Genomic DNA, 9,240 nt, shown 5'->3' on the forward strand with positions numbered 1-9,240 from the left:
ATAATGTTTTCTAAGCAAGTCTGGAACCTAATCAATGCATAATTTATCCCATATGACTCTAATCCAATCACCACAACCACCAGTTAATATGTCATTCTGATCCAACCACCAGTTAATATGTCATTCTGATCCAACCATCTTTAAAAAATTAACTATCATCCAAAAATAACATAAGTATTACACTCTAGCAATATATATGTCATTATGATCCAACCATCTTTAATATATATGTCATTATGATCCAACCATCTTTAATAGATTAAATATCATCCAAACAAAACATAAGAATTACACTCTAGTGCTATATTTATGATTAATTTCTTCTACACTTAATATGGGCCCCAAATATGTTTTTTGCATTCATTTCTTTGGAGTGGGTAGAGATATGGAAAGATTAAATGAGAGTTTAGTGCTTCTAGAAACACACGGATGTGTGTTTGGGAGGTGGAGTTTTCCTAAAAATTATGGGGGTGGTAGATTTTTTTGTGGGCTCTTTCTCTCTTGTCTCCTCGAGTTTACTAGGCGCTCTCTCAGTCTCTTAGCGTATCATGGGCTATCTCTCCTCCGGTCTTCAGCAGTGGGTGTGAGGCAAGGATGGTAGGGTGATGGGCTGAGGTTGGAATGAAGTAGACACATGGAGTTGGGTTTGAGGGAACATGTTTGAGCCATGGAAGAGGGCGATGGGCTGAGGTTGGAATGAAGTAGACACATGGAGTTGGGTTGGAGGGAACATGTTTGAGCCATGGAAGAGGTTAGGTGTAACGAGCGAGGGAAAGTCTACCATGTGTGAGACCAACAAGGGATAGAGAGGATGGGAGGTTCTCGTCGTGTCTAAGGCTCACACACAAGAGGGAGAGAGAGAGAGAGGTTGGCATGAAGCAAACACATAGACAGGGAAGTTGGGACAAGCGTGGGACAAGTATGGGAGAGAGATAGATGGAGGTTGAGCTTTAGGTTATTCATTAATTAGTGCCCACTTGTGGGTACTAATTAATGAATATGTCTAGTAGACTGAATATGTTTAGTAGAGTAAAATGCATTTAAAGCACATACCCCCATTGACAGACATAAGCTTTTTTCAAACTAATTACAAAAAGGATGACCTTCAAGACTAACCTGTTTTTATTCAAAAAATGTCGAGATTAATGGGTTTGATAACTAAAGCATGCAAAATTTTAATCTTTAAATTCAACGCTATGCAAAATTATAACCTAATTTGAACTGTGAAAATAACACTAAAGGACACTTTTTTTAACACTCCACGATCCATTTGCATTGGAGCATCACAAGTAGAGACCTTCTTTTTTGCACTAGGTTCGGGAATCAAAATGTAACATAATTTCTAGAAACAATATAATGAAGCCAATCTTGGCCCTCTGTTGGAATAATCCAGACCTTGGGGCTTGATTTGTTTATTTTAAATGTGCTAAAAATTGGAAGCTACTACGATATTTGGCCAGGTTGAACTTGAAACTTGTATTGTAAGACCCCAAGGAGGTGGCCTAGTGGATAAGACGTTGGAATTTCTACAGGAGGTTTAGGGTTCAAATCCTCTTGGGGACAACTTATAGTAAGGGTGTGTTTGCGTGCAGGTGGGCATGTAGGCAGCCATCCACACTCCTTAGTCCGTCATCGTTCGATCGTCACTCATGGTGCTTGCTTCCACCTTCCTCTTTGCGATCATGCAGCGACAACAATAGTGTGCAATGCTTGCTCGTCAAACTCACACTCTGGATTAGGGAGACGATGCCTGCCATGAACATTGAAGATCGTGACTCCACTTACGATGCCGAGTTCTACCAAAGGTTTGCAAGGTGTTCACTCCAGCAACTAACTTATGGGATTCATCCCACGGCTTGTCCACTATCTATAAAAGTCGTGAATATTTTGAAAGGGTCGTACCCCCTTGTGGTACTCAAGTGTGTGTGGTTAGTATGGTGTGTGTGTAGCCGGGTGAAATTCCCATGTGCAACTGGGAATGGAATAAGAGCTGATGGAAAAAAAACTTGTATTGTAAACGTAATCATAAACAATGAAGAAAACATTTTGGATGGGGCCGATGAAGAGCATGAGGAACATCAATTGGAAGAAGATGATGAGTCACCCATCAATCATGACAATGCTTCATTGGATCATGATATTGATATTGATATTGATATTGATATAGAACCCTGTCTTTTCATTGAGATTCCATTACATATAGACTTTTATGAAGCAACACATGGACTTATTACAAAATGGGATAGATTTATGATCTTGACATTGTTTCACTTCTCAATAGTTTTGAACTGTCTTTTTTTTTTGCTCGAAACATGGCTCCAAGGGTTTTAATGGATGATTTTTAAAACTATATATTGTTTTCTGTATGCATGTGACATGTATTTTAATGGATGATTTTTAAAACTATATATCATTTTTTGTATGCATGTGACATGTATTTTCAGAATTCAACATCCAATAACTCTCTGGAATTTCTTGCTCTGCAAAAATAGTAGCGTAATTTTGCTGCTATCCTCTTTGTTCTCAGCAACAAAATCATAGTATAGCATCAAACTTTGGCTGCTATAGATGCTACTCAGTAGCAGAAGTTCATTGCTCAGCAGCAGCGAACGTAATCCCCGACATCCCGAAAAAAAGAGCGCTACTAAAACGCTGCTAGAAAATGCTATTGCGCCCCCCGACGTGTTGTAGTGACATTATTGAAGTTGCTCCTCGTTTCAAGAAAATTTATGAAGGCAAAGAGCTTATACAGGGCCCTATGGATACTTCGACAATAAGTATGACACTATCAATGACCAATGTCAAAAATAAAGAGAATGATGATGAGAATGTCAAAGTTATATGTGCTAATGACATACTTAATCATAATGATGCAGTGTGCGACTTGTACAACATGAGAATGAACAAGGTAACGAAGCGGATGAAATTCCAATACACGGCACCTCAATTGAAGTTGACTATGAATCAGATAATAATCATGAATTCATTTATGAAGAAATGTCATTGAGTGGAGAGCTGATCTATATAGACATTTTTGCACATTCAAACTCATCACAAGATGAATGAGAGGATTAAATAATGTAATTCTCAAATAATTCTATAGTTTCAAGCTTATATTCTACTTTTTCACATATTTCTACATGCAAAAAAAAGGAATTCTTCTCCAGATATGGACTCTAATATTGAGGCTAATTCTGACTCTGATATCGACTCTTATACCGAGGATATTACCGACCCTAATACCCAGCCTCATAACTTTCACCAAAACGTTGATCCCCAAAAAAACTATATGCCCCAACCGTCAGGTGATTAGCCTCGGTATTTGGCCAATATGTTATAATGACTACTTTGATAATTGTTTTCGATGTTCCATGTTGCATTTTCTAACCATAAATGATACCAATTTGAAGACTTTTGGACTCAATCCACAATCTCCTCTTATCCTCATTAAAAACATTGTGCCGAAAAGGAAGGCACAATGTTCTAATCTAGCTACTCCGATAGTAGAAAATGATGGCATGTAATTTATGTAAACTCCCTTTTTTCGTTTTAAAAAAAATTTGTGACCTCTGACGACTCGAAAGTGTATTCGGATCAATGGATATGGATAATGTTTTCTAATCAAGTCTCGAACCTAATCAATGCATAACTTATCCCACATGACTCTAATCCAATCACCACAACCACCAGTTAAGATGTCATTCTGATCCAACCACCTTTAAAAAATTAACTGTGACCTCTGACTTAAAAGTGTATTCGGATCAATGGATATGGATAATGTTTTCTAATCAAGTCTCAAACCTAATCAATGCATAACTTATCCCACATGACTCTAATCCAAGCACGACAACCACCAATTAATATGTCATTCTGATCCAGCCACCTTTAAAAAATTAACTATCATCCAAAAATAACATAAGTATTACACTCTAGCGCTATATATGTCATTATGATCCAACCATCTTTAATAGATTAACTATCATCCAAACATAAGTATTACACTCTAGCGCTATATATGTCATTATGATCCAACTATCTTTACTAGATTAACTATCATCCAAACATAACATAAGTATTACACTCTAGCGCTATATATGCCATTATGATCCAACCATCTTTAATAGATTAACTATCATCCAAACATAACATAAGTATTACACTCTAGTGCTATATTTATGATTAATTTCTTCTACCCGTAATATGGGCCCCAAATATTTTTTGAATAAATTGCTTTGGAGTGGGTAGAGATATGGAAAGATTAAGTGAGAGGTTAGTGCTTCTAGAAACACGTGGATGTGTGTTTGGGAGGTGGAGTTTTCTTGAAGACTATGGGGGTGGTAAAATTTTTTGTGGGCTCTTTCTCTCTTGTCTCCTTGGGTTTACTAGGCACTCTCTTAGTCTCTTGGCATATCATGGGCTATCTCTCCTCGGGTCATTAGCAGTGGGTGTGAGGTAGGGATGGTAGGGTGATGGGTGTGAGGTAGGGATGGTAGTGGCTCGAAGTAGACACATGGAGTTGGGGTGGAGGGAACATGTTCGAGCCATGGATGAGGTTAAGTCTGGCACCGGAGGGCTAGCCCCGAGCACTTTCTCTAGCTCAATCAGGCTTCGTTGGCATGCTCTTTGTTGATGTGATGAATCATATTATCCCCAAAGCTCATGTGTGAAACACGCCATACATATTGACACGTCATATATATATTCTCATCATGTGTGAAACACGTCATACATATTCTCTTTGTATTTAGACTTTGCAACTGTGCACCTTGCTGTACACATTCTTTTCGTTGCCTTTTGCACCTTAACTTGCTGCTCCCTCTCGTGCAAAACATCCAAGTGTATCAAAGTCCAAAATGTCTATTGACGATGGTAAATGTGTACTTGAAGAAAGCTATGCAGAACTTCGGGCACTGCACTTCCGTGTTGCTCATCAACGCCTCTTATAAAAGGAGAGTCCAGAACATGTTGCCTCATGTCCCTGAACTCTTAGACAAGAAAACGTGCATTTTGTACGCATTGTTGAGGTCCTCCGATAGAATGTCAACAACTCTACGACCCTTTTTTTGTCGATCAGTTCTTTGCTTTGAAATGGATAGTTTTGTGAGGAACCTAAACACAAGAAGGAGGAGTGACCTATGTTTGTTTCACTTTTTGGCAATACAGGAAAAGGACCCTTACACACATTACCCCCACCACCCTAGTGATGCTGATGTTGGAGGTAGAAGTTCTAAGATGATTGTGGTTAAAGTGGGGCTTAAGCAAGTCGCTTGTCTAGAACATGTTTTTGGGATTCAAAGCTCATCTACTAAGAGCTCATTTAGAATAAATCCTCCTGGTGTTTTGTCTTCCTCTTGGCATCGACGTTTTGATCACGCTTATAAACATTTCAATTCTCTTAGCATCAACATTTCGTCTTTCTCCTCCTACACTTATAAAGCACCTAGAGATGCTTCTTCCTTACCATGTTTGCCAAGTGTCGACATTTGCAAACCCCAAAACCAAGGTAGGCCATCATAGACTTGCGAGTTTTTGTTCAATGTTCAATTCATGTTTCTCTCTCCCTCTCTCTCTCTCTATATATATATATATATATTTGACTGCATAAAAACAATAGCAAAATCTTAGTGCACAAGCCAGAGTGACAAGGTCATAAGTCAGAGCTTATGAAACCATCCTGTTGACAAGTACTTACAAGCAAAAGAGCCACATGCATGTGGCCTTTGTTAGAGGCAAGCTCGGCTGGTGCACACCCAGTGTTGTTTGTTTCTGTGAGATCTTTTTTGTGCCTACTTAAACTAGCACTATGCAAGATTTAAGATTTCTTCTAATAGTTACCCACTGCAAAGGAGTGCAACCTACGTACTAGAGCATTAAGACACTTGGTAAGAAGTAGAGCACAAAATAAAAAGTAAAATTACATGTGTTACTACCAAAAAAAGAAAAAAGTAGCATTACATGTTGTGATCATCCTATGAGATGCATTCTCCACAATGTATGTGTTTCTTGTATTTGTGTTTGTGTTTCTTGTATATTTATTTGTGTATTCTCCACAATCTAAATCTATGACTATTTTTTTTATATAAAAGAGTTCGGCCAGACTGCGGAGTCATGTGTAGACTCCCTAGTTTGCCCTAGCTCTTTTTTTGTTGTGGAAAGCGTTTGTGTGCTGAGCAACGTAAATATTAGTTGCTATTGATTAGCATTATTTCCAGTGCTGAACAGCAAAATCGTTGAAGCGAAAATAGCAGTGTTTCTAGTGTGAAAATGGCCTGACACCTAGCTGCACTTCTAGTTATAAAAACGCTTCTATTTTCGTTGCTAGACCCTCATTCTATTGTAGTGTGTACCACAACTTTTTGTCAACCGGACTAGATATATAAATTATATGTATATATAAAATGTATGCAAGAATAAGTAGTTAATTATTATAAATATAACATCATTCATATAGACCTATTAAGAATGTTATGGAAGAACGAATGTATAACGTAGATCAGTCCATAATTTTGTGGAGTCAACTTCCATAAGACCTAGTCTATTACTTTAAACCATTGCATATCAAAGATGAACATGTAAAAGGTTGATCGGAAATCTATTTTTAGAGTATCTTGAATCAACCCAAAATATTCTATATTTGAAATACGGATGTTTGTGTCACTTGCACTTGTTGGCTTTGTTGCTCAAACTTTGCCATCACTCCACAGTCAAATGTTGTATGATTTGTTTCTATCCGGTCCACTCGAAAATGTCGTCCGTATCACCATAATGCTCCAAATGATAAATACTACAAAGTAGCACCAACATGAGATAATAATCATCTTTATTTTTGCAAATAAGTAATGTAGTAATTATTTGCATAAAAGAGATATACAACAAATACAAGTAATGTAGTAATGATCATTAATTATATACCTTTTCATGGCAACCTCTACAAAACTTCCATTCGATGTCAGTGACTCTTTGACCCTCTTCTTGAGCCTTTGTTAAAGCATTTTCTAGCCATCTTAGGCTCATGAAAGGAGGCAAATCCTCTAATTCCTTAGGGTACCTGATGTTTCGTTGTCTATTTTGTCTCCTAAGGGCTTGTCATGCATTTCTTCATTCCACCTTTGCATCTTCATACTTTTCAAGCCACTTTTCCATGGCAAGATGATTCAACATGAAAAACTTGTTGACCTTCTCTGCTAGTGTTGAATTCATTCTTCGCTCCTTTCCTTTACCTTCAGGGACCTCACCAACTATCTTCTCATTGTCCTTATTTGTCCACAACAGAGGCATATCCTCGTCCTTTTGACCGAGGAACTTAGAAATGTACACTAGTGACTCTTGTATTAGCCACCCCTAAGCCATTGTCCCCTCAAGTCATACTCTTTTCTGCACAAAACCTTTGAGAGTTTTCATGAAATTTTTCAAGAAAAACATCCAATGGCTATGTACAGTACCTCCTATAGATGCTTCGTACACCACATGTACTAGTAGATGCACTTGGTTGGTTAGGATGCTTGTCGAAAAGTACTTCTCAAGAAGATAAACTGTTTTGATTGAGTTAAGCTTGGCTTGTTCGATAGAAGAAATGGGAATCTCCCTCTCTGACATCCATCCAACAAGGGATGACAACTTGTATATGGTTGAACGGAGGTGACGAGTCGAGCAATCACAAATCGCCACCTGTAAAACAAACTACAAGCAACAAATTGTTGGGTAAGAATTTTTTCACAAGCTCACATAAGAAAGTTATACTAATCAAATGTGTAGAATATCATCAAAGAATTAGAATTTACCTGGAGAAATTTGTGCTAGTCATTTGATTTTAGACCACTGAGCTTATCGTTCTTTGTAAATGCACCACAAAAGCAATGCATGTGTCCTATAGGAGTATGAAATGATGAAATAATCCCCTTCACCCTTTTTCCTTCCTTTTTGGTAAGGATCCAAGGGACCTTACGTAATTCAATCCTCCCATCTCCGTGTACTCTTGCCTAATATCTTTCCATGATGTTGGCTTGCTGAAGGTCTTCACGTGTAGATCTACTATCATTCTTCCCAATGAGATGATTCCATATTAGACTCCCTACATTTTTGATAATGCGCATGGGATCTAAGAGGTGATTAATCAATAAATCATCCCAATATGGGAGGTCATGAAGAATAGAAAGCCTTTTCATACCAAATGGCAAATATGTACCCCTACCCTCTAACCATAGTTCTCTCCAATTGCTTGATTTCATTGGCTGTGGTGGTCCTTCAAGCGACCCTTGCCTAAAGTCATGATCTAGTTGAGGGAGAAATATTTTTTCTCCTTGATATATCATCTTCATCAAGGCTTCAGATCTCCTTGTGTTTAACATTGATCCGCAAATAGGACAAGCATGATATCCACTAGTCACAAGCCCTAATAATCATTGAAAAAATTTTATTAGAACATACATTGGTATTAAGAAAACATATATTTCTATATTAACAAAACATAGATTGGGTTGTTCACTCTTGAGACTAAGCATAGATAGTAATGCACCATCTGAGTTTTGCTATACGTCACTTATTCAGTAGTAAGCATCGTTAGGGGGCTCTTTAGCAGCGTTTCATAGATGGCAACACACGGAGATATAGACAGTGATTCCGCAACGATTAAGCATCACAAAAGAGCTTTATAACATCTCTAAACAAGTGAGAAAAAAGAAAGAAAGAAAGAAAGAAAAAGAAGAAAAATAGGACAACGTAGAGGCTTCACAACCATCTTAGAAGGTTCAGCCCATTCAACAAGCACACCGCCCATTCAACAAGCACACTACAACGCATTTAACAAGGGCAGTCATTTCACATCATCATGGTGTTTCAATAGGTCATGGTAACGTTTCAATAGCTTTTAGCTCTTGAGTAAGAGGGGTAGGCAACATAGAGTGAAAGCTAGCTCTCCATCGCCAAAGGAGAGAGGAAGGAAGAAGCCGTCATCACCTTCTTTAGGCTCAAGCATGGCTTGCAGAGGTGAATCATGAGAAATGGGTAAACTTTAGGTTTTTACCCACTATCCTTTACACATTTGAGTCATTCACACTAGAAATTTGTCCAATCACATTGCAAGTAGTCATTCCATCTTGTGGCCATTCACATTGCATCCCACTTGAGCTATTCGCATTATAGGTAGCCACTCCATTTTGTGGTCATTGTTTTGACCTCTATTCACATGTTTTGAGCCTCGTGGAGGTGGTTAGTGTGCCGTGTGGTCGATTTGGTACATTT

This window comes from Cibotium barometz, chromosome 34 (genome assembly GCF_041138505.1).
Source record: "Cibotium barometz isolate CiBa-2024 chromosome 34, ASM4113850v1, whole genome shotgun sequence".
In the NCBI taxonomy this organism is placed as follows: Eukaryota; Viridiplantae; Streptophyta; class Polypodiopsida; order Cyatheales; family Cibotiaceae; genus Cibotium; species Cibotium barometz.